This window comes from Gossypium arboreum, chromosome 8 (genome assembly GCF_025698485.1).
Source record: "Gossypium arboreum isolate Shixiya-1 chromosome 8, ASM2569848v2, whole genome shotgun sequence".
In the NCBI taxonomy this organism is placed as follows: domain Eukaryota; kingdom Viridiplantae; phylum Streptophyta; class Magnoliopsida; order Malvales; family Malvaceae; genus Gossypium; species Gossypium arboreum.
The window spans coordinates 29,176,482-29,203,548 of NC_069077.1; the positions used below are offsets into that span (position 1 = coordinate 29,176,482).

At 33.9% G+C, this 27,067-nt stretch overlaps 1 protein-coding gene and 1 non-coding gene across 2 annotated transcripts in view; one reads left to right on the plus strand and one right to left on the minus strand.

Annotated features, from left to right (window-relative positions):
- Positions 1–27,067, minus strand: part of LOC108468658 (uncharacterized) — a 47,845-nt gene that overhangs the window by 14,093 nt on the left and 6,685 nt on the right. The window lies entirely within an intron of this gene.
- LOC128279647 (small nucleolar RNA R71) lies at positions 722–828 on the plus strand. The gene has a single exon (XR_008269846.1). It is a non-coding gene; the product is annotated as a small nucleolar RNA R71 (small nucleolar RNA).

A 27,067-nucleotide genomic window follows, 5' to 3' on the forward strand; every position in this document is an offset into this window, starting at 1 on the left:
CTTTTGGATTGGGTTCGGTGTTACTAGGTAAACTTCCTGGTGATCTTTTAGAAATTAGTTTGGCGAGCTATCCTATCTGAGTTTTAAGCCCTTGGACCAACGCTTGTTGATTCTTAAGTACTGTCTCGGTATTCTAAAAATGAGTTTCTGACACTGAGATGAATTTTGTTAGCATCTCCTCAAGGTTCGGCTTTTTCTCTTATTGATAAGGTGGTTGCTGGAAGCCTGGATGTGGTGGTGGTCTCTGATTCCCTTGGCATCCTAACGAGAAATTTGGGTGGTTCCTCCATCCTGCATTGTAAGTGTTACTATAGGGATTATTCTGAGGTCGAGGATTATTACCCATATAATTTAATTTCTCATTTTCCATGTTGTGGCCATAAGGTGGGTATTTTGAATTGCTCGTTCCTCCTCCACTTGCATTGCATTGCATTACTGGGTGAACCTGTGAATAACCAAGAAAACCGTTAATTTTTCTATTCAAAAGTTCTATGATTAAAGTGCATGGTGACTAAATCGACATTAAAAATGCCGTCTACTTTCGTTGGCTTTGTCCTCATGACTTGCCACTGATAATTATTCAGTGACATCTTTTTTTATAAATTCATAAGCATCCTCAGGTGTCTCATTATTGATAGTCCCACCGGTGGCTGCATCAACCATCTGTCTAGTCGAAGGATTCAGGCCATTGTAAAAAGTTTGAACCTATAGCCAGTGTGGTAAACCATGGTGAGGGCACCTTCTCAACAGATCCTTGTATCTCTCCCATGCATCATAGAGTGTTTCTAGATCCATTTGCACAAAAGAAGAGATATCATTCCTTAATTTGGCCATTTTAGTTGGCAAAAAATATTTAAGTAAAAACTTTTCTGTAATTTGTTCCCTAGTAGTAATTGACCCTGGTGGTAACAAGTTCAGCCACTGTTTAGCTTTGTTCCTCAATGAAAAGGGAAACAACTGAAGGTGAATGACATCATCAGTAACACCATTGATTTTAAAAGTGTTGCAAAACTCTAGGAAATTTTCCAAATGAGCATTTGGGTCCTCGTCCTGCAAACCATCAAACTAAACAAACTGTTGGATCAATTGAATTGTGTTAGGTTTCAGTTCAAAATTACTTGCAGCAACAGTAGACCTAACTATACTTGACTCAGTTCCTGTTAAAGTAGGTTTAGCATAATCATACATAGTGCGTAGAGTAGGATTCTGATTTACTGGATCAGCAGCTATCGCAGGAGGTAGCAGGTTTTCTTTATTTTCAGCCATCTCCTCGGTTGTGGTGGAAATATCGTCCTCTTGCTCTTCCTCTGTGTATATTAGGCTTCGCCTTATTTCTCTTTGATTTCTGTGAGATGTGCGATCGATCTTACTATAAAAAAGTAATGGTCCTGACGGGTTTCTTCTAGTCATACACTAAAAAAAACTGCCAGAAGCGAGTAAACGAAAAATTAGAAAAGAAAATAAAAATTTAAATTGCAAAGATGGCTAAAGTAATAAAAATCGAGTGTTCCTAATATTTTAGTTCCCTAGCAACGGCGCCAAAAACTTGATGTGAACAAATCATGATAAGTTTTATAATTTATGAATGTCTGTTCTTGAAAACTAACTATTATCACGACAAAGGCAAGTGCACCTTATTGAACAGTAGTATAGCTTTTGACAAGACCGGGATGTCGAACCCAAAGGAACTAAAAATACTAGTATTAACTTTCTTTTTGTTATCTAGCCTAAAAATAAAAGTGTAACACCCCTCACCCGGCCCCGACGCCGGAATAGGGTTCAAGGTGCTACCGAATACTTTTACACTATTTCAGGCTGTGGCATTCAAAAATTACCTTCACGAAGTACATCTGATTTCAATTTTCTTATTTATTTACGTATCGGGCCCATATCGCACATATAAGTGGGTTTGGAGAGAAACCAATACCCTTCAGTCACTTAAGAAATTTAGCATTTAACTACGTCACACGCCCGTGTGACATTAGACACGATCGTGTTACCAAAACAGAATAGGGGGTTAAGTTACAGGGGACACACGTCCTGAGAACACACCCGTATGGTGGACAGTGTGTCACACACGGTCTAGACACACGCCCGTGTGTCTATCCATGTGGACACTTTTAAGCTATATGACAAGCCATTTGCCACCCTGAACAATCCTAAACACTCATACAATTATTCATACATTCAAAACTTTATAAACAATGAAATTATATCATATGATTACACATTATCATTATACATAACTCACACTCAGAAAAATGGAGTCCCCTATACATGCCTTAAACCTTAATGATTTACAATCCTTCTCACCTCACATGATAACTCAATAGTGTGGTGTTATCTCCAACCCTTCCAACTTGAGCTATTGTACAGACCTATAAGAAATGGGGAAAGAGAACGGGGAGTAAGCATAAGAAAACAATTAGCAACTCATTAACAAGTTTTATCAATGTTTGCAACATAATCACAAATTCACTACAATCTATCTTCCTGAGTAATAGTCACTAAATTATTTATAACTAGAGCTATAAAACTCAAAATCAAGTACCGTTAATTTTCCCTAAAAATAAATTCATATATATTATATCCATAAAATTTTCAAAATTTTTGGTTTGGTCATTCAATACCAGATTTTCTTAAAGTTTCCCCTGTTTCACTGTTTGACTATTCTGACCACTATTAACTACAAATCAAATTTCTCATTGTACAGAATTCAAAATATGTTCTCTTTTATTTCATTTGAAACTAGACTCATTAAGGAGTCTAAGAATATAAATTTTATCTTATGACCATTTTTTTACAATTTATAATGATTTTATAAAAACAGAACAAGGGATCTAGAAGTCATTTTGACTCTGTCCCACATCACTTCAAATATCTCATTATCGGAAATTATTTTGCTTACACAGTTTCTTTTATAAGAAACTAGACTCATTAAGATTTAATTACATTATTTATTCAGCATCTAACTCAACTCCCACAATTTATGGTGATTTTTAAAAATTACGTTACTGCTGCTGTCCCAAACAGATTTATTACAAATTTACTCTTTCACAAATTCTTTGCATTCATATTATTTAAACATGTATATCACCATTCAATTTCATCACATTCTTATTCATCACAAGCATGGACCTATAATTACAAGGTCACCATAAATTCTATTTTAGATATATATAACATCTTCACATATACTTCTCATTTCACATCCATGATTCAATTTCGATAAATCTAACATATATATAGGTATATAACATATACCTGGTCAACTTAACGTATTACACAAATTCAATTTCCGATCTAACACAAGGTCTCATAGTTGAAGATAAACATGAAGCCATTTCCCATATGTTCGATTCACATCAATCATTAAATTCATTTAATTCACATGTACATAATTAGGTTGTTCGTACCTGAATAATTTACCTTACGGAACGAATCCACATATCGTATTAGCCCATCGTCTTATAGCACCACACTTTTAATAGTTCACCGGCAATTTGCCTGCTAGGTAATAACCTGGTTTCATCACCGGCAATAAGCCTGCTAGACCTTTAAGTTCAATATCATTTCATCGGCATTACGCCTGCTAGGCTCGGAGCCCGATAATATTCACCAGCTTAAAGCTTGCTAGACCTTTAAGTCTGATATTATTTCACCGGCATTACGCCTGCTAGGCTCGGAGCCCGATAATATTCACCAGCTTAAAGCTTGCCAGACCTTTAAGTCCGATATCATTTCACTGGCATTACGCCTGCTAGACTCAAAGCCCGAAATTCATCACCGGCACAAGGCCTACTAGGTTTGAAACTCGAATATATATTATAATGTATAACTTATATCATCGATCACTAACATTTACCTCAATGAAGTTCACATTTAATCACTTTAGTACCAAGCCACATTCAGCTACCACATATGACTAATAATAATTTTATACACATCATGGTTTCCTTTAGATATTTAATAATCACAAATCGTGATATCTCTTCCAGCACATATACGGCATAGTTTATTCATTGTAACACTCATTTAGTGCATCAAATTTCCAAATCCAATTCAACTTAAGCATAATAGCCATAATCGGCTTATAGCCTTAAACCATTACATATTCGGTACATTAACTAAATAAAATTAACATTCTCTTTGCCATATTAATTTAACTCATAGGCATATAAAAAGAATCAAGCTTAAACACTTAAGAACTTACCTTGAATGTCATTGAACAATTACGGGTTGATTTCAACTACTTTTGCTTTCCCCCTATTCGAATTTGGCTCCCTTTGCTCTTGAGCTTAATTCAAGCAAACAAATAAACATTTATTCACCTTAATCCATCTCATGATTGAATGCCTTTAAGCTTAATAATAGCAATCCTTTAACAAAATAACACTCAACCAAAACAAATTCAGTTATACAACTATATAATTAAAAGCATCAATCATGCCTAACTAAACGTTAAGCTATAATCGAAATCACTCAAACATATTTATGGTCAAATATAGCAAGAAAACTAAAAAGGCTTTGCTAGCCACACTTAGCTCAATTATAACATAACTTCACTTACTTATATGCATATTCGGCAACTTGATAACTAAGTTAATATCATGGTACCATAACTCAACATTTATCAACATGTCCTTAGCAAAATATGCTCATGTCAAATTTGCTCGCAATCACATCTCAAAATTCAACAAGCTTAGAGATCATTTAATAATTAAATTCCATTTCAAAGCATTAAAACATTATCAAATGTATACTCATCCTAAATGACCGAATGCACATTAACTAAGCACTTAACAATTTTCTTTAACCATTAAACTCATTCGGCAATGATAAGTACAAATTTAACAAACCTTAAATTCAACCTATAATTGTGCATATCTCATTCCAAGCATCCACACCAATTTATTATCCAATCATCCATAACCGAATACATATATTTCTTTCATTCATTCTTAACAAAATTTTATCAAGCTTAAATCTCCATTCCATCATTTTAAAACGCAAACATTACTCAAATGTTATCTAAATTCACATTCGGCAACTACACATACACACAAGCCGATTTCCCCTTATCATCTAATCCACCTATATGAACATTTAACTAGCTCAAACTTCACCCATCCACAATTACTCATTAAAACATAAAGACAACAACCATTCCCTTCAAATTCTTCCATGGCCAATTGCTCATATCACCACAAAATTCAGAATTTTGACATGGGCTAAGTAAGGGACTTAGTAACTAGCTTAAAATATGCTAAAATTTCAAGAACTAACATGAATTACTTACCTTAATTCAAGCTTAAAGGTGACCAAATGGCTTAGCTCCCTTTTCTTTCTTTAAATTCGACTAAGAAGAAACAAAGATGAGCACCTTTTTTTTCTTCACCCTTTAGCTATTTTACTTATCTTTATTTTATATTATAAAACCATTTAGTTATTATAATACTAATATAAAATACATATATTTTGTATCAAATATCATCATGGCCGGCCACTATCTCAAAAGTGGGGAATTTGACATGCAAGTCCACATTTTTTTAAACCATGCATTATTTGACCACTACAATTTAACCTATCACATTTTTAAAGTTTCACACATAAGTCCTTTTTAATAATTTCACATCCAAATGACAAAATTAAGACATGATGCTTTCATACATGACACTTTACATATAATAAACATAGAAAAGAGCATTTAAATAATTTTGTGACTCGATTTTGTGGTCCCGCAACCACTTTCCGACTAGGGTCAAATCAGGGCTGTCACAAAAAGGGTTTGTTTTATCTAAACTAATTACTAAACTAAGAATGCACAGAAAGTAAATTGGGGAAATAACTTTTGAGAAAATTGATTGCTTAAGACAATACCCAAGGAAAAATCCACATTGACTTCACTTGTTATTTGACTCTGAATCAGACAATTTATTCATCTGACTTGATTTGTAGAAATCCCTAATTTATATTATTATCTCTCTCGTGACTAACAGCGTCTAACCCTAGGTTGATTAATTGAAATCTCTTTCTAATTAACTCCCTAGTGTTACATTAACTCGATCTATGGATTCCCTTATTAGGTTTCACCCTAATCCAAAAAAATCTTTTCACCCTATCTTTAGGCGTGCAATCAACTCCGCTCAATTATGCTAGATCTACTCTTAGACAGAGACTTTTTCTCTTCTGAATAAGCACATCAAAACTTGAATCAATATCCTGGAATATTAAAACAAGAATTAAGAACACATAATTAAGAACAAGTCAAATATTTATCATACAATTCAGATAATAATAACAAGATCCGTCTTAGGTTTCATTCCCCTTAGGTATTTAGGGGGTTTAGTTCATATTTATGAAAGAAAACATCTCAAAAGAATAATGTAACAAAACATAAAGAAAACCCAAGAACTCTTGAAGGGAATTGAAGGGAGATCTTCAGTCTTAAAGGTGAATCCGACTCTAAGATGGATCAATCGATTTTCCTCGGGTAATTCTTTGCCTCCTACTCCGTGTGTCTGTTCTAATCCTCCTCTAGTGTGTTTAAATAGGCTTTAGAATGCCTAAAAGCCCTCAAGAGTGACCTTTTCTAAATAGGACTAAACTTGGGCTCGACAGGGAGACGCCCACGTGCAATTTCTTCAATCTGTATTCAAGGCTATTAAATAGACATGGTCGTGTGATCTACCCAATTAAGTTGTGCTTGATTCTGTTAAAAAGACACAGCCGTGTGGTCTACCCGTGTAAGGAAGTCCAAGCCGTGTTAGAGCCTGTTAACACTACACGGGCATGTGGTCTACCTGTGTAAGGAAGTCCAGGCCGTGTTGATTTCCTACGTTGGCCCATTTTCTTCGTTTTCAGCTCGTTTCTCGTTCTTTTTACTCTATTATGCTCACCTAGGTATAAAACATGAAATTAAAGGATTAGGAGCATCGAATTCACAAAATCTAAGGAAAAATCATCCATAAATGTGCTAAGAATGGGATAAAAATATGTATAAATTATGGTTTATCATTCATGAATAAATTCTATGCATAAAATGTCCAATTCAATTTTAGGGACCAAATTGAATAAGATGCAAAACTTGCATTCTAGAAGATTTAAGCACAAAATTTCTTTAGATTATGAATTAGAGGGTCCTAATTAGCAATTTGACCAATTTCTATAATTTTGGACAAAAATGGACATGCATAGGAAAAATTTGAAAGAAAGATCCTAAGGGCATTTTGGTTATTTGGTAATTAAAAGAATAAAAATGGAAAATCAAAGCAAAAATGTGTCCATCTTCTCCAAGTGCTAGCCAAATTTCTCAATAGCTATAGCTAAGGTTTTGTTCAACATTTCCAAGCTTGATTGTAAGTGCTCCCTAGCCCCGTTTTTAATGTTCTTTGTATTGTTGAAGTCTTTGAAGCATGATCTACCCAATTCTAGCTATATTTTGAGCTAGGGTTCATGTATGAAATTTGAACCATGCGTAACATGCATGTATTTTTTTGATTAATGGAGGAATATGAATGTTTGATGCATGATAAATATCTTTTACTAGGTGATTTTTAGGGAAAACACCTAAAAAGGGGACTTATTTGTGAAAGTGTAAAAGTGGATAGTAAAAATGTGAAATAAAGGAATATGTGGGATGAAATGAGCATGATATAGGTTCGGCTAGGCTTGGGTAACAAAGAAAATGCATGCATTTCATTTTACGAGCTTAGAGACTAAATTGTAAATAAGTGAAAAGTTAGGGGTAAAAAGGTAATATTACCAAAGCATGAATTATGGATTGATTCGAATAATGAGATTAATAAACAAGTTAAACTTGACATTATAGATCAAGAAAAATGTGGTACGAGTCTTGATCGAGGGAAGAATAATGTATGCGACGGTTAGGCTCGATTACCATGATTTTGTACTGAGGTAAGTTCATGTGTAAATGTTGCAATTATATATCATATTTTTAATATTTTGTTAATGTATGATTTTATATTATTACTTATTATGTCATGTGTGTGAATGATGTTGTAATATGATGGTCGTGAAACTAACTAAAAAATTCAACTAAGGCAAGCGTACCTATCAAACAGTAGTATAGTTATGGTGAGACCGAGAATATCGTATCCACGAGGACTAAAAGTACTAGTAATTACTATCTTTTTATTATATAACTTAAGAATTAAAGGATGTTTTTAAACTAAAACTAATTATCTAATTAACTAAGGTTACAACAGAGATTAGAGTTGGAAAATACTTTTTAGAAGACCGATGGAGAAGACAATACCCAAGGAAGAATCCACCTAGACTACACTTATTACTTCTGAATTAGACGATTTATTCACTTGACTTAATCCGTAGAAATCCCTAGTTTATGTTATTATCTCTCTCGAGACTAAAAACAACTGACTCTAGGTTGATTAATCGAAATCTCTTTCAAATTAAAACCCCTATTGTCGCATTAACTCGATCTATGGATTCCCTTATTAGATTTGATTCTAATCCGGTAGATTTATGTTGTCCTATCTCAGGATTGCATGCAAATCCGCTTAATTATGAATGACCTACTCTTAAACAGGGACTTTTGCTCCACTGAATAAGCACATCAAAAACCTGAATTAATATCCTGGAATATTAAAACAAGAATTAGAACTCACAATTAAGAATAAGAACAAGTATTTATCATATAATTCAAATAGTAATAAGATTCGTCCTAGGTTTCATCTCCCTTAGGTATTTAAGAAGTTTAGTTCATAATTGTAACACCCCTTACCTGTATCCAAGGCCGGGCTAAGGTACGAGGCGTTACCAGATAAACATACAAACATTAAACTAAAATACGAGCCATAAAATTTTATTCATATTTCAAAGCGTTCATTCTCTTACACATAGTCCTTTATTTGAGTCTACGGAGCCCAAAACATACTTTAGAAAGGGTTTGGCACTAAACCGAGAACTTACGAAAATCTTGGAAATTTCATGCTTTAAGGCTCCACACGCCCGTGTCCCAAAGTCGTGTTCCATACACGGCTGAGACACATGGTCGTGTCTCTGCCTGTATGGAATATACCTAGGCTATTTTCCAAGTTTTGGTCAACCTTGATCTCTTACACACTTATACAAAATCAAAAGCATATAACATGGTATTCATTTAATGATTAAACATCCTCAATTAAACCACAAACATAGCATTTGTATGTCATCATACATGTGTCTCTCATACACATTTTACCTTGTTTATTATAGTACCACTTATACATTTATACCAAGATTATCATCTTACCAAATATCTTCAGCTTAATCATCAAGCATTCATATTTAAAGCTAGATCATATCTTTATAAAATACCACGATTCAGATGCGCAGAATAACATGTTTGCCTGAAACATTTCAATTCAATTCCATACCCAACAAGCATTACATTGAGACTAGTCATATATATATACATGTCATGATACATAACATTCTCTTTTTGTTTTCTTATAAACACATATTATTTATTCCATTATATCAATATTTCATATACCATAGTTTTCATGTATTCCACATATATTTATTTTCCTCCTCCTTCTCTCCATTCCACATCCTTAACGTATATAGCATTCTTGTAAGTACGATTTCACAATTTACTAATAAGTGTTCACATCAAACTATCCACACGAGTCATAGTCACTTAATTATTTATAATTCGAGCTACAGAGCTCCAAATTAAGATCTGTAAATTTCTCCTAAAACTAGACTCACATATAGTTCCACCATAATATTTTCATAATTTTTGGTTTAGCCAATTAGTACAGTTTATTCATTAAAATTTCCCCTGTTTCACTTTCTCGATAGTTCGACTTCTCTTCACTAAAAATAATTATCTCACAGATGTAACTTGGATAATGTTCTTGTTGATTTATCTTGAAAATAGACTCATTATGGATTTTAAAATATAATTTTGAGCCCGTAATTATTTTTCTCCAAATTTTTGTGATTTTCTAAAGTCAGAACAGGGGATCACGTAATCATTCTGAATCAGTCTCACGAAAACATAAATATCTCAAAATATAGAACTCCTTTGCTTTCTATGTTTCTTTATATGGAAATAGACTCATTAAGCTTTAATTTGATATCTCATTCAGTCTTTGATTTATACTATTTTTGGTGATTTTTCAAAATCACGTCACTGCTACTGTCCAAAACAGTTTTATTGCTAATTCACTCTTTCACACTTTCTTTGTATTAACCTCATTTTAACATACATATCACAAATCATTTTCACCACATTTCATACATCACAAGTATAGACCCATGATCAGAAGGTCACCATAAAATCATCCTCATGTATAACTTACTTGTTTATAACCTTACCACATCCTCGTCACTTAATGAACACATCATTCACATAACCAAGTTCTTGCACATATTCATCACAAAACTCACAAAGCAATACATAGAGAGTCTCCGGTTGAACACTTCGGATCAATCCTCGATACTTGGTGGTTTCAGCACATATCTCCACCCATCATATAGTTCGGCTCTCTTGTACACATGGTGAACACTTAGTACCACCCATGTGACCTAGCTAGTTTATCTCGTAGCTCTCTTGTCTACATGGTGTCCTTCACTTGGAACCACGCATGCGACCTAGCTACATATATCCCCTAGCTCTCTTGTCCACATGGTGTACACATAGTATCACCCATGCGACCTAGCTACATCATAATGTCTTGTAGCTCTCTTGTACACATGATGTGCACTCAAGACTCTACATGTGACCTAGCTACATACCATCTCAGATCATCTAATCTTTCGAAGGTTCAACAGGATTTCTCTCTTTTCCAACAATTTCACCAATCAAGTAATTATCCACAAACATATTTCCAATATTTTTATAAAATATCATAATACAAGTAATAGTGATGTATTACTTACATATAAACTTACATCTTATTTAATATCAACAATATAACATTAAATTACACATTGTCTTATTAAAAATCATATGAACTTACAATTTCCCATAATATCCATAATCATAGAAATCACATTTATGTATGATAATTCAATGCACTTCATGTACCATAGACGTATTTTTAAATCAATTCATAAACTTGGCACCATAATCATTTAATTTAACATAATTCAATTAATTCACTAAATTTAACTTTCAAATATAAATTACAAGATTATTGTTGTATTATTATCATACCAACTTACATACTTTCAACACCTCGGAGATCATAGTAAATATATCAATTTTACATTGAAACATGCATAAATTAATGCTTATTATACATATGAATTTACCTTGATATTAAAACGACCATTTTACCAACTTTCCCAATTTTCAATTTTCTCTCATTCTAGGTTCAAATCTCGTTTTCGGGATCTAAAACATCATATTTTACTTATTTAATTAATGTACTATTCAAAACAGTCCTTAACTCAAACTTTGGAAAAATTACAATTTTGCCCCTAAACTTTTGCATATTTACACTTTTGCCCCTAGGCTCGGGAATTAAACTTCATCCCTTATTCATATGTTTTATGACATGATGATCACTTTTCCCTTCTATGGCAACATCAAATTCTCACTCTAACATATACTTATGACTATTAGGTATTTTTACCGATTAAGTCCTTGTGCTCGTTTTCACTTAAAACCGAGTAGCACAAGTTGTATAACATAATTTAAAACCTCATATTGTATCATAAAACACCAGAATACACAAATTTTACCTATGAGTATTTTTCCAAATATGAACCCTAGGTTGAATTATTGCTAGCATAAGCTAAATCAAGTTACTAGGACTCCAAAAACGCAAAGAACTTGAAAAACGGGGTTAGAACGGACTTACAATTGAGCTTGGGAAGCTTGAAAACCTTAGCCATGGAGTATCCCTTGGTATACACGTCCATGGTGAAGAAGATGAGCAAAATTGGCTTTTAATTTTGTATTTTAATTCATTTTACCCCTAAATGACCAAAATACCCTTACTACTAAACTTTCCAAAAATTCCATCCATGTCCAATTTTTGTCCATAACTTAGAAATTGGTCAAATTGCTATTTAAGACCTCCTAATTAATATTTCAAATCAATTTCATACTAGAAACTTCTAGAATACAAGTTTTGCAACTTCTTCAATTTAGTCCCTAACTTCGAATTAAGCACTTTATGCATAGAATTTCTTCACGAAATTTTCACACAATCATGAAATCATATCATATACCTCAAAATAATCATAAAATAATTATTTATATCTCAGATTTTGTGGTCCTGAAACCTCTGTTCCAACTAGACCCAATTTTGGGTTATTACAACTCTCCCCCTTTTAGAGATTTTCGCCCTGGAAAATCTTACCGGAGTGAGGTTTAGTATCTTTCTCATAATTTCCAGCATTACTAGCTAATTGTTTTCAAGACGATACTTTCAGAAACACTTTGTCATCAATTTGAATCCCAAGATAACTCAAGAACTCGATATTTCTCTAACTCATCCTTCACTTGTCAACCATTCTCGACTCTGGTCATATCTATAATTATTTTATCACTGAACTCTTTGATTCCACACTTAGGAACATAGTCAACATGATTCTCATGAATTTCCGTTATATACACCTCATCGGTAAGGGGGTGAGGTCATACGGTCTCTAACTCGATTCTGACATATATCTATATGACACATTTTTTTCATTATCCACATATATCATTATAATCATACTATCCACTTCAAACAATTTATTATTCATACATGCTTACATAAAATTTCCAATTATCTCATTTCAAACAAGTGCACTCACTCATACATTCTATGAATTTTGAATAACTTTAATCATCACATTTACTAATTAATTTAGTCAAGCATGCAACAGCATATGAAGGCCAAACAAATATGAATAAATATATCACTATATAAACTTTCATCTCACATATTATCACATATACATATATCACGAATTCTTATTCATACCTTTCCGAGTTTAACACATCATAGCTACACTTTATTCAAATACTTCAATATCGCTATCAAATGGTCAGATGTAGCTTGGTTGGAGAATATTTCATTTTAAACAAAATAGTCCTTATTAGTGTCGGGAGACATCACACTATCACATATTTGTGGCATATATAACTAAAATTTTACACTTGCTATGTTAGTCTGAGAATCGACTAAACCTGCTCTGATACCACTAAATGTAACACCCCTTACCCGTATCCGAGGCCGGGCTAAGGTACGAGGCGTTACCAGATAAACATACAAACATTAAACTAAAATACGAGCCATAAAATTTTATTCATATTTCAAAGCGTTCATTCTCTTACACATAGTCCCTTATTTGAGTCTACGGAGCCCAAAACATACTTTAGAAAGGGTTTGGGACTAAACCGAGAACTTACGAAAATCTTGGAAACTTCATGCTTTAAGGCTCCACACGCCCGCGTCCCAAAGTCATTTTCCATACCCGGCTGAGACACATGGTCGTGTCTCTACCTGTGTGGAATATACCTAGGCTATTTTCCAAGTTTTGGTCAACTTTAATCTCTTACACACTTATACAAAATCAAAAGCATATAACATGATATTCATTTAATGATTAAACATCCTCAATTAAACCACAAACATAGCATTTGTATGTCATCATACATGTGTCTCTCATACTCATTTTACCTTGTTTATTATAGTACCACTTATACATTTATACCAAGATTATCATCTTACCAAATATCTTCACTTAATCATCAAGCATTCATATTTAAAGCTAGATCATATCTTTATAAAATACCACGATTCAGATCATGAGAATAACATGTTTGCTGAAACATTTCAATTCAATTCCATACCCAACAAGCATTACATTGAGACTAGTCATATATATATATACATGTCATGATACATAACATTCTCTTTTGTTTTCTTATAAACACATATCATTTATTTCATTATATCAATATTTCATATACAATAGTTTTCATGTATTCCACATATATTTATTTTCCTCCTCCTCCTCTCCATTCCACATCCTTAATGTATATAGCATTCTTGTAAGTACGATTTCACAATTTACTAATAAATGTTCACATCAAACTGTCTACACGAGTCATAGTCACTTAATTATTTATAATTCGAGCTACAGAGCTCCAAATTAAGATCCGTAAATTTTTCCTAAAACTAGACTCACATATCGTTCCACCATAAAATTTTCATAATTTTTGGTTTAGCCAATTAGTACAGTTTATTCATTAAAATTTTCCCTATTTCACTTTCTGACAGTTCTGACTTCTCTTCACTAAAAAATAATTATCTCACAGTACATAACTCAGATAATGTTCTTGTTGATTTATTTTGAAAATAAACTCATTATGGATTTTAAAAATATAATTTTTAGTCTCTAATTATTTTTCTTCAAATTTTTGTGATTTTCCAAACTCAGAACAGGGGATTACGTAATCATTCTGAATCAGTCTCACGAAAACATAAATATCTCAAAATATAGAACTCCTTTGCTTTCTATGTTTCTTTTATATGAAAATAGACTCATTAAGATTTAATTTGATCTCTCATTCAGTCTTTGATTCAATTTACACTATTTTTGGTGATTTTTCAAAATCACATCACTGCTACTGTCCAAAACAGTTTTATTGCTAATTCACTCTTTCACACTTTCTTTGTATTAACCTCATTTTAACATACATATCACAAATCATTTTCACCACATTTCATACATCACAAGTATAGGCCCATGATCAGAAGGTCACCATAAAATCATCCTCATGTATAACTTACTTGTTTATAACCTTACCACATCCTCGTCACTTAATGAACACATCATTCACATAACCAAGTTCCTGCACATATTCATCACAAAACTCACAAAGCAATACATAGAGAGTCTCCCGTTGAACACTTCGGATCAATCCTCGATACTTGGTGGTTTCAGCACATAGCTCCACCCATTATATAGTTTGGCTCTCTTGTGCACATGGTGAACACTTAGTACCACCTATGTGACCTAGCCAGTTTATCTCGTAGCTCTCTTGTCTACATGGTGTCCTTCACTTGAAACTACGCATGCGACCTAGATACATATATCCCCTAGCTCTCTTGTCTACATGGTGTACACATAGTATCACCCATGCGACCTAGCTACATCATAATGTCTTGTAGCTCTCTTGTACACATGATGTGCACTCAGCACTATACATGTGACCTAGCTATATACCATCTGTATCATCCAATCTTTCCGAAGGTTCAACCAGGATTTCTCTCTCTTTTCCAACAATTTCACCAATCAAGTAATTATCCACAAACATATTTCCAATATTTTTATAAAATATCATAATACAAGTAATAGTGATGTATTACTTACATATAAACTTACATCTTATTTAATATCAACGCAATAACATTAAATTACACATTGCCTTATTAAAAATCATATGAACTTACAATTTCCCATAATATCCATAATCATAGAAATCACATTTATGTATGATAATTCAATGCACTTCATGTACCATAGACATATTTTTAAATCAATTCATAAACTTGGCACCATAATCATTTAATTTTACATAATTCAATTAATTCACTAAATTTAACTTTCAAATATAAATTACAGCATTATTGTTGTATTATTATCATACCAATTTACATACTTTCAACACCTCGGAGATCATAGTAAATATATCAATTTTACATTGAAACATGCATAAATTAATGCTTATTATACATATGAACTTACCTTGATATTAAAACGGCCATTTTACCAACTTTCCCAATTTTCGATTTTTCTCTCATTCTAGGTTCAAATCTCGTTTTCCGGGATCTAAAACATCATATTTTACTTATTTAATTAATGTACTATTCAAAACAGTCCTTAACTCAAACTTTGGAAAAATTACAATTTTGCCCCTAAACTTTTGCATATTTACACTTTTGCCCCTAGGCTCGGGAATTAAACTTCATCCCTTATTCTTATGTTTTATGACATGATGATCACTTTTTCCTTCTATGGCAACATCAAATTCTCACTCTAACATATACTTATGACTATTAGGTATTTTTACCGATTAAGCCCTTTTGCTCGTTTTTACTTAAAACCGAGTAGCACAAGTTGTCTAACATAATTTAAAACCTCATATTGTATCATAAAAAACCAGAATACACAAATTTTACCTATGGGTATTTTTCCAAATATGAACCCTAGGTTGAATTATTGCTAGCATAAGCTAAATCAAGTTACCGAGACTCCAAAAACGTAAAGAACTTGAAAAACGGGGTTAGAGTGGACTTACAATTGAGCTGGGGAAGCTTGAAACCCTAGCCATGGAGTCTCCCTTGGTATACACGTCCATGGTGAAGAAGATGAGCAAAATTGGCTTTTAATTTTGTATTTTAATTCATTTTACCCCTAAATGACCATAATACCCTTACTACTAAACTTTCCAAAAATTCCATCCATGTCCAATTTTTGTCCATAAATTAGAAATTGGTAAAATTGATATTTAAGACCTCCTAATTAATATTTCAAATCAATTTCATACTAGAAACTTCTAGAATGCAAGTTTTGCAACTTCTTCAATTTAGTCCCTAACTTTGAATTAAGCACTTTATGCATAGAATTTCTTCACGAAATTTTCACACAATCATGAAATCATATCATAGACCTCAAAATAATCATAAAATAATTATTTATATCTCAGACTTTGTGGTCCTGAAACCTCTGTTCCAACTAGACCCAATTTTGGGCTATTACAATAATAATGGAAAACATCTCAAAATTAGGAAAACAACAAAACAAAAAGAAACCCAAAGAACTTCTCGGGAAATTGAATGGATATATTTAGTCTTGAAGTAGATACTACTTTCGAGCTGATTCTGATGGCTATCCTTGAGTATTTTCTGCCTTCTACTCTCCGTGTCCTCTTTAATCCTCTTATAGGGTGTTTATATAGACTTTGGAATGCTTCAAATCCCTCAAAATTAGCCTTTTCTGAGTAGAATTAGACTTTGGCTTGACAGGGACACAGTCGTGTGGCACGTCCGTGTGCAGGTGCTCAGGCGGTGTGCAATTCTGACTTGGTTTAATGTCGACACGTCCATGACACACGGGCGTGTGGTTTGCCTGTGTGAAACACTGAATTAGGCCCAATTTGTCCGTTTTTGGCCCGTTTCATGCTCTTTTTGCTATCCTAAGCTCTCCTGAGTATAAAACATGAAATTAAAGGATTAGAAGCATCGAATTCAATGAAACTAAGGAAAAATCATCCATAAATATGTTAAACATGGGGTAAAAAATATGCATGTATTATGGTTTATCATAATCTATGAGCACGAGATTGTGAATGAATTCAACGAACATGAGATATTGAGAAAACTCCGTTTGAACCTTAGGAATAATTTAGGATACAATGTGACATGTCACTAGGAACTATGTGGATATGAGCTCATGAACATATGTGTAAATGTGATATGTCAATTCGAGTGCTGGTCTTGTACATCCTACCGGTGGGTAGGTAGCTCGGCATGTGTTGCGGGTACTTGTCAGCTTGTGTGAGCAGCCCGAGTAGTTATGTCCTGACTGTTAGCGTGTGTGAGTAGTCCTTGATTAGCTCACGAGCGAGAAATATGTGTTTGTGATATGAGGTAGCATGTGGCTATGTTTGAAGCACTATATGAAAGTCTTCCGTGTATCCAATAATATTCTGAGTGTTCAACGGGTAATCTTATGAGCCAATCGACAAGTAAATCAATGAAGAGGGAATATGACATTGTGATTTGAGTTGGTACAGGTATGTACGATAAAATCACATGTATGTGCTCAATATGTGATGAATTTTTGGTAAGATTGAAAATGTGTAAGTTATGTTTACAAATTTGAGTTATATCCTTGAGTTTAGAATAACACATAAATAAATATATGCTATGTCACTAATGTTTACATATATATACATATCTATGATTATTGTTGCTATTTATTTGCATGTGAACTTACTAAGCTTCATGCTTACTCCTCTCTCTTTTCCCATTTTCTCATAGTATCGCCAAGCCAACTCGAGGATCGAAGAAAGTCAGAGGCTCGACCACACTATCAACTGGACATTTGGGGTATAGTTAGTCTCAATATTGTGAGTATGGCATGTATAGAGACTTAGTCTTTTTGTTATATGTCATATTGGTCAAGTCAAATGTGTTGGCTTATAGAAATATTTGATTTATTTTGTATATGGCCATGTGATATGGTCTATGTTGATTATTTGGGTTGTAACCCTGATCAATTATATATGCATGCAATGTTTTTATGTTTGATGTGTTTGTTTGTGGATGAGATGTGTGATGAACGACACATTTGCTAAGTGAATAAATCATGGTTAACAAGTGTGCTCAATCTATGGTATAATTAGGTAAATTAAAAGTAGGTTTATCATAATGAATGAATATGAAATTGGTGTGGAATGCTATATGAAAGTATGATGTTTTGGATAAGTGATATGTCGTCATTACAAAGGCATGACATAATCACATTTTTGAGTCTTTAAGCGACTAAATGTACTAGATTGCATGTCATCTTAGATGAATGAGAAAATGAGCATTTAAGGGTGACAAATAGCTTGGAAAGTAGCCTCAAATTTGTCCACACGGGTAGACACACAAGCGTGTGTGACACACGGTCTACCCCAAGGGCGTGTGGTTAGACCTTGTGTCCCCTGCACCCTAATTATTGCAAACAGAATGCCCAGTAGTAAACACACGAGCAGAGGCACGACCGTGTGTCTCAGCCTTGTGATAGGCACGGCCTTAGGACATGGGCGTGTGCCCAGGCTGTGTGAAGTCTGTGCTTAATTTCGAGAATTTAATTCGCCACACGGCTAAAGCACATGGGCATGTGACTTGGCCGTGTGACCCTTATTTTATGATGACGTCATAGTCAGATAGTTACACAGGCTGATGACACGGGCATGTCCCAAGCCACATGGGCGTGTGTAATCACACGGCCTACCCACACGGGCGTGTGACTCCCAAAGTAGAAAAATTTTTCTAAGTTGCCCTAAAGTTTTCTAAAGTCCTCGATTAATCTCGAATCACCTTTAATGTATGTTTTGGGCCTCGTAGGCCCTTATAAGGGACAATTTGCATGAAATTGAAAAGTTTTAAACTTGAACAAAATTTTATGGCTGGTTTTGTGTAAATGTTAATGTTTTATCCTGGTAATGCCTCGAACCCTGTTCCGGTGTCAGATACGGGTAAGGGTTGTTACACTGCACATTTGCTAGGTTTAGGAACAAATAACTGCCTATCATCATTGAGCAAAAACAAAAACTAACTCTTACTTTATTTTGATTTTACGTATCAAAATTATGTCAAAATATGATTATATACGTGATATTTAATATTTTAGAAACACTTTTAACGTGTTGATTGAGAAGTAATTCAATTAGCACTATTGTTGTTGTACTAATTTGAAAATCAAGAGATCGAATATGCTTAAAAATTTAGTAGAGTTTATGAGTAGTTTAATATAAATACGCTATTGAAGGTTATTACGTTGCATGTGAATTTATATATACCAAAATTTTATAATTTAAAATATATTTTTGCTAATTAAATGAGAATTAGTTTAATTTTTATACTAAATGCCAAATAGATTTGAAAAGAGAATAAAATAACTTTTTCAAAATAATGAAAATAAAAATTGAATTAATACATAAAACTATTAAAATAATATATAAATTTGGAACTATATAAGAAAGTAAACACAAAATATATTTGTCACGCCCCAGAATTGACAAATCTAATTGAGAGTGAGATAATGCATATTAATTTTGTTTTGGCGCACTATGATAGCATAATTTGCTACTCGGCTGGTTGGTTGGCGAGATAGAGTATTGGTGTATACTAATGTTAAAGTAGTCGTTAGTTGGCGATATCTAAGGATTTAATTGCAGAGTAACTTCAAGTGCAAAAAGAGTATGCCCCAGAATTTTGTTTGAGCCAAATGACCTACCAAGTGTACGAGAAACTGGTAAGAGACTTAATTGTCTTTACGACCACGCCATATGTGAATCATTGCCAAGGTGTAGTACGTACGGTTTGCTTAAACACTGTTCAAGCTGATTCTTTCCATAGGTTTAGTTTAGAGTTGTTAGGGTTTTGTAGTAACAAAAGCAGAGTAGTGAGGTGTATGAAACATTGCTTATACGCTAAAGCAAGCCAACTAAATAAATCATCACAGCAGCATGTGTAACACCCCTCACCCGTATTCAATGCCTGAATAGAGTTATAGAGCATTACTGAACATTTTATACACTTACACATACATTTCACATACATTTTCAAGTTTCATGCAACCATCATTCAACAACATACGTATCGTCCCTAGTATAAGCCTACAAGGCCTAAAACATGTATTCGGGGTGGTTCGGGACTAAACTTATAACTTAGGAAACTTTGGAACACTTAGAAAACTTTTACAAAATACAAAGGACACAAACCCGTGTAGCCTGGTCGTGTGTCTCACATGGCCAAAGACACGCCCGACTCACAGGCCGTGTGGACATTCGAAATGGAAGCACATGGCCGTATTCTAGCCCGTTTCCTACCCCGTGTAACTCTCTGACTTGGGTCACACGGCCAACACACACACCCGTGTGTCCTAAAAATGGCCATACATGCCCGTGTGCCAAGCCGTGTGCTAAGCCCTACCAAACCTATAGGGTATACTGACTTAAGCCACACGGCTAAGACACATGCCCGTGTGCTGGGCCATGTGGAGCATACTGACTTGATTTCAATTTCAACACCAAAGGACACACGGCCATGTAACATAACCATGTGTCACACACAGCTGAGACACATGCCCGTGCCTTTGTCTGTGTGGACAAAAATAGGTTATTTACCAAGCCATTTTGCCACCCAATTTGCATATACCTTTATCAAACCAAATGGCACAATTCATAGCATAAAAATAGGCATTCTAATAACCTCAATCAAACATAATTCAACCCATTTCAATACCACTCAATTAAAAACACACCAGTACAACAATATACCATTCAATTTCATACCAAAATTCCTAATCTCAAATCATCAATATGAACACTTCCAACTTTGCATCATTTAGCCTAATCTCATAAGCATACCAAGTTCATTTCTCAACCATTTAGTATCCTTATTTTACAAAATATCAACTATCATCACATATCCATATTCAAGCACATTATAATAGCCATATGCACAAATATATACACAACCAAACCAACCAAGTTAAGCTAACTTTCATGGCTATATACAAAACCAAACTCTCAATATTTACAAGCCATTTCAAATGACTAAATTCATTAACAACACGTATTCCAAAATGACCAAACTCCTATACATGACATATACTCAAAATACTTAAGTTCAAAAGTACCAAAGTGAAAGTAGGATAGTGTGATGAAGTCTCCAACAATCCTGAATCCGAGATAGCTTTGAAATCACTATAAAACACGGAAAAATAAACAAAGTAAGCTATAAAGCTTAGTAAGCTCGTATGAATTAATAAGAAAACTCACCATTTATACAAAATCAAATAATATAAACATGGTATGCTACAAAACATTCAAATCAAAATGTTAAATTGTATTCAATCACAAATATAGCCATGAACTTATAACTTCCATAAATTCGATGCTCACATAGTTTCTGTGTATACCTGTACTATTTATTACGTATCAATTTCTCACTATTACGTATCTTCGATATACCCATTGAACCATTTAGAATAATACAAGATACTCGAGAATCTCACACCCTAAGTGCCAATATATATATAGCTGAAGCTATCTCAAAATCATATCTCAATAATGCTCACTCTCGAGATATCAACGGGTCTGCTCACACAAGCTGACAATCATGATGTAACTACACTGTGTTGCTCACACAAGCTGACGAGAATCCGCAACACATGTTGGATAACTCAGCCACCGGTAGGATGTACGAACCAGCACCCAAAACAATAATAACCCTTAATGACATGTCATTTGTATCCTAATCTATTCCTAAGGTTCAATCGGGATTTCTCGTTGCCAAATCATCTTCGAATGTGTCCGCAAGTTTGTATTTACAATTTATGCAATATCAAAGCCTTTAAAATATATTTATAACAATGTTTATTACATAGGAATTTACCTCGGAGGCAAAAATGGCAAAACGAGTCGGTTAATCCAAAACCTTATTCTTTCCCCGATCTAAGCCGTATTTTCACTTTTCTTACTCTATATAATATCAAATTTAGCTTATTTAATAATCTTTCTATTTAATTTAGTCCAAAATACACTTTAAAACCACTTTACACTTTTGCCTCTAATATTTCACACTTTTACAATTTAGTCATTATTTCATAAAATCACAAATTGATTCAATTCTACCAAAACCCATGCTAGTCGAATTCCAATTAGGTCCCTAGCAGTCCATACCTTTCATTTATTTCACAATTTAACCCCAAAAATTACACATTTCACAATTTAATCCCTAACTGGATATTTTACTAAAAATCACTTAACAAATGTTGTTTATCTAACAACAAGCATGCGTTTTATACCATTTAACATCAAAATACACCAGCATTCATCAATGGAAGAACCCTAAACCTTTAACAATTTTGCAAATTAGTCCCTGGGCTAGCTAGATTAAGTTGCAACGATCTCAAAAACATAGAAATCATTAAAAACGGGACAAAAACGAACTTACAATTGACAATTTAGGGTTGGCAAAACAAGTCCTTCCATGGCCATTTTAATCTTCTATTTTCAGTTGAAGAAAAAACAATGAAGAAAGCTTTTAATCTTGGTTTTATTTAATTTATGTTTATTAACTAATTTACTTAATTAACCTTTTAATTTCAACTAAATTTCAAAATTACCAAGCCACTATCATCCACTAACTCTCAAATGGGTAAATTACCACAAAGGACCTCTACTTTAAGGTTCTATAGCCATTTGATACCTTTAACTATTAGAACATCACTTTTACATTTTACGTGACTTAGTCATTTTTATCAAATTAAGCATTCAAACGATAAAATTTCTTAACGAAACTTTCACGCAATTATTCTATCATACTATAAAAGTTAAAATAATAATAAAATAAATATTTCAAATTCAAATTTATGGTCTCAAAACCATTGTTCCGATTTGACTAAAAATGGGCTGTTACAGCATGGTTGGCCACCATTCAACAAGAGTCAATTGGATTGATTTGACCCTCTCCATGATTAGTCAAAGAGTAGAAAAGATCTTCACTGGCGTTTCTTTACCTACCCTCAAAATGTTGTAGGAAAATCAAGGGATTTGGGTTAGGTAAGCATTGTCACTTGTCAAGTCCACAGTAATGGGCTAAGAAGTTTATATCTAGGGGGAAGACATCTTAGATGACTTTATTTTCTACTTTACTATTTTAGTTCTTCTCTTTCTAACCAAAATGTTTTCTTCTTCTTCTTCTTCATTAAGGTAGAGCCAAGATTTCATTTAATTTGTGGATGATTCAACCTTCTGGTAAGTCTTAAAGCTCTGTATGTCATGATTATAGAAGGGGAAGGGTGTTAAAAGTAAGGTGTGATTAGGAAGCCCCTGCTTAGGGGAGCTATATGATTGGAATGATAGTAAACTATCTGTAATAGGGATTCTAATGGAAATTTTATGATCTTTTAAGTAGTTGTTGTTGTTGGATCAGGACGGGCAATCGAAATAGAAGCTTTGGATAGAGGTAAAGGTGAGTCTCCCCTGCTTAGGGGAGCTATATGATTGGAACGATAGTAAACTATCTGTAATAGGGATTCTAATGGAAATTTTATGATCTTTTAAGTAGTTGTTGTTGTTGGATCAGGACGGACAATCGAAATAGAAGCTTTGGATAGAGGTAAAGGTGAGTCTCTAGACCTATCCTCTACATGTTATCTTGTAATGATGCTTTACATGGTTGATGTTCATATAGATGAGTATATATTCGTGAAGAGTGGCAATATATATGTATGCTTGCTTGTTTTCTATGAGATAATTGTATGTAGGTACTGAAGTGCATGATATGTTGTATGAAAATGATGATGTGTCAAAAACATGTATGGGAAGTATGATTTTCGTTAAGGATACGGGTGGAAACTATCCATGTTGATTTATTTGAGTAGTGCATGCCAAAGTATGGTTGGCGATAAGGGGGTTTGGGTGGAGTGTCAAAAAAATATTTGATACAATAATGGACCCCGTGATGATACTTTGGTGACATTCGCCGGAACTGTAAACACGAAGACTAGTATGGTGAAATGTAGTCCATCGGGATAGTAAACAAGAGAAAGACTAGTATGGCAATTATGTGAAAAGACCATGGCTATTACATATTCTAGAAATGGCAGATGAGCTGCACTTGCTTACTTGGGTTTCTACGTGTCCCTAGGGCGATGATGGGCAAACCTCAGACTATGCTGAGTTTAGGCAAATCCATATCGTCAAATACAATAGTTGGTATAGTGCCCTGGTGGCCAACCAAATCAAGCCTTTGTGGTGAATTCTTTAGTTAAGCCTTTGTAATGAAGGCTCTATAAAGCCTTTGTGGAAAATGCTCTGTGAAGCCTTTGTGGCAAATGCTCTGTGAAGCCTTTGTGGTGAACTCTTTATAAAGACTTTGTGGCAAATTCTCTGAAAAGACTTTCATGGTGTATAATTTAGAAAGCCTCAGTGGCAGAGTAATCTAGAAAATACTTGTGCCAAGTTTTCTGAAAAGTCTTTATTGTGAAATCTATAATGCCTAATTGACGAGTTGTTAGTCCGCCTTTGTGGTGAGACTTGGATATGCTATTGAGTCATTTTCTAAAATAATTCTCGATAGTATGACGACTGATGAACCCGCTATTGCGATCTGCTAGGACAGAAAGCTTCATGTACCTAGAATCATGAATGGTGTAAGTGTTCGCCAAAACTGGGTATTCTCTTGTTTGTATCGAAGTAATTTGGGAATTCTTTTGGATAACCAAGCATATTATGTTCCTTGAAATAAAATCATCTTTTAAATATACTTAAAGATACGTTGTACCTAGTATTTTGACTATAACACCCCTAACCATCTTCATCATTGAATTTGGATTATAGAGTATTACGACACATATCAAAGCAATTTACATCTTTAAACCACTCATTTTTTAATAAATTAAATAACAACATTCAAATTACATTTTATTTATGTTAAAATCACATTTGTGACCTTAAATCAAGCTTAAGAGGCTCTAAAAATGGTCTGGGAACAGTTTGGGACTAATTTGAATTAAAATAGAAAAAATATGCAAAAATTTGAAAATAGGGGTCACACAGCCGTGTGACATAGCCTAAGCCGTGTAGCTTCCCTACATGGCTGTATGGCTACTCCACAGGCCCGTGTTGCTAGACCATGTACCTAACTATGATCGTGTGAAAAAACCTACACCAAAAATCAATAAGACACACGGTCGTGTGACCATGACATGTGTGACACAAGATCATGTGACAGACTATGTACACCTTAAAAAGCTTCCAAAACAAGATAAATTTTCATCCAACACTTAGGTACCAAGCGAAATCAAAATCATCCATTCCATACTTTAAAAGCATATTCAAACAAGGCTAAAACTTGTCAAAACATTCAATCGAAGTGCCAAACCAATGTGTCCTCATTGACACCATAATTCAAATATTAAATAAATTTGCATTCAACCTTAACAAATTCATACATTCTATCTATTCAAACATCAAGAAATACCAATATTATCAATACAACCTCATACTATATATCAACCTAAATACCAATTCAACATGACCGTTAAAACACTTTGAAAAGAACCAACTTATAATACATGTATTAGCAACCTAATAGAAAACATGTCCAAACATTCACAAAATAATCATCCTATATACATGCCACATATGATCACCAACCAAGACTTCAAAATCTACCGATGCTAGTCGATGATAAGTGTGAGCTTTGATGATCCAATTAACATGCTCAAAAATTTCAAAATCTACGGGAAATAATAACAAAATTAAGTATGTGAATTACTTAGTAAGATTCTATAATTTAACACATTAACTTACCAAACTTATCTAAATTATATTTGCACATAGTATACCAACCTCAACCTTATTACAACATAATCCAATGATTTCACGTTAGTAACATTTAAACTTACAGACAATTAGAATTCATAATTCATTTATTCATTGGAATAGTTTTGTATCAATTTGTAACACCCCTAACTCGTGACCGACGCCGGTGTCGGACACGAGGGGTTAACGGCCAAATCCTATCAAGATACCAACCAATTTGACATTACCAGTCAGGCTGGAAAACTGCGTCACCGTCGCCTTAAAAATCATATCTCGAGTTTCAAAACTCAGAAACTGGTTTCGTAAATTTTCACTGAATTTAGACTCATATACCCATCCATGGATTTATTTTTAGAATTTTTGGTTGGGCCAATTGGTACAGTTTATTAGTTAAAGTCACCCATGTTACAGGGATCGACTGCTCTGACCTTCGCGCGTTACAACTTGAATATCTCTCTGTACAGGGCTTTAATACTGGTTCCGTTTGTTTCTAATGAAACTAGACTCAAAATGGAATCTGTACATATAAGGCATGACTCCTAATTCTTTCTGGATAATTTATGGTAAATTTTCAAAGTCGCGACAGGGGACCCAGAAACCGTTCTGGCCCTGTCTCACGAGAACTTAAATATTTCTCAGTATACTGCTCATATGGTCGTTTCGTTTCGTCCATATAAAAATAGATTCATCAAGGTTCAGTTTCATAATTTATTCACTATTTAATTCTACTTCTACTATTTTTAGTGATTTTTCAATCTCATCTCACTGCTGCTGTCTGCAACAGTTACTGCAGTAGACTATGCCAATTTCATGAATTTTTCCTTGGCCTTAATCATCCATCATACATGACACAAATTATGGCCACCTTATCAAAATTTGAGTTTCTTAGACTCGTGGCTATAGGTTCTAGCATCCCACTCGACGACCACATAGGCCATTTTCACATGGCTTAAAGTTTACAACCCACAATTCGACAAA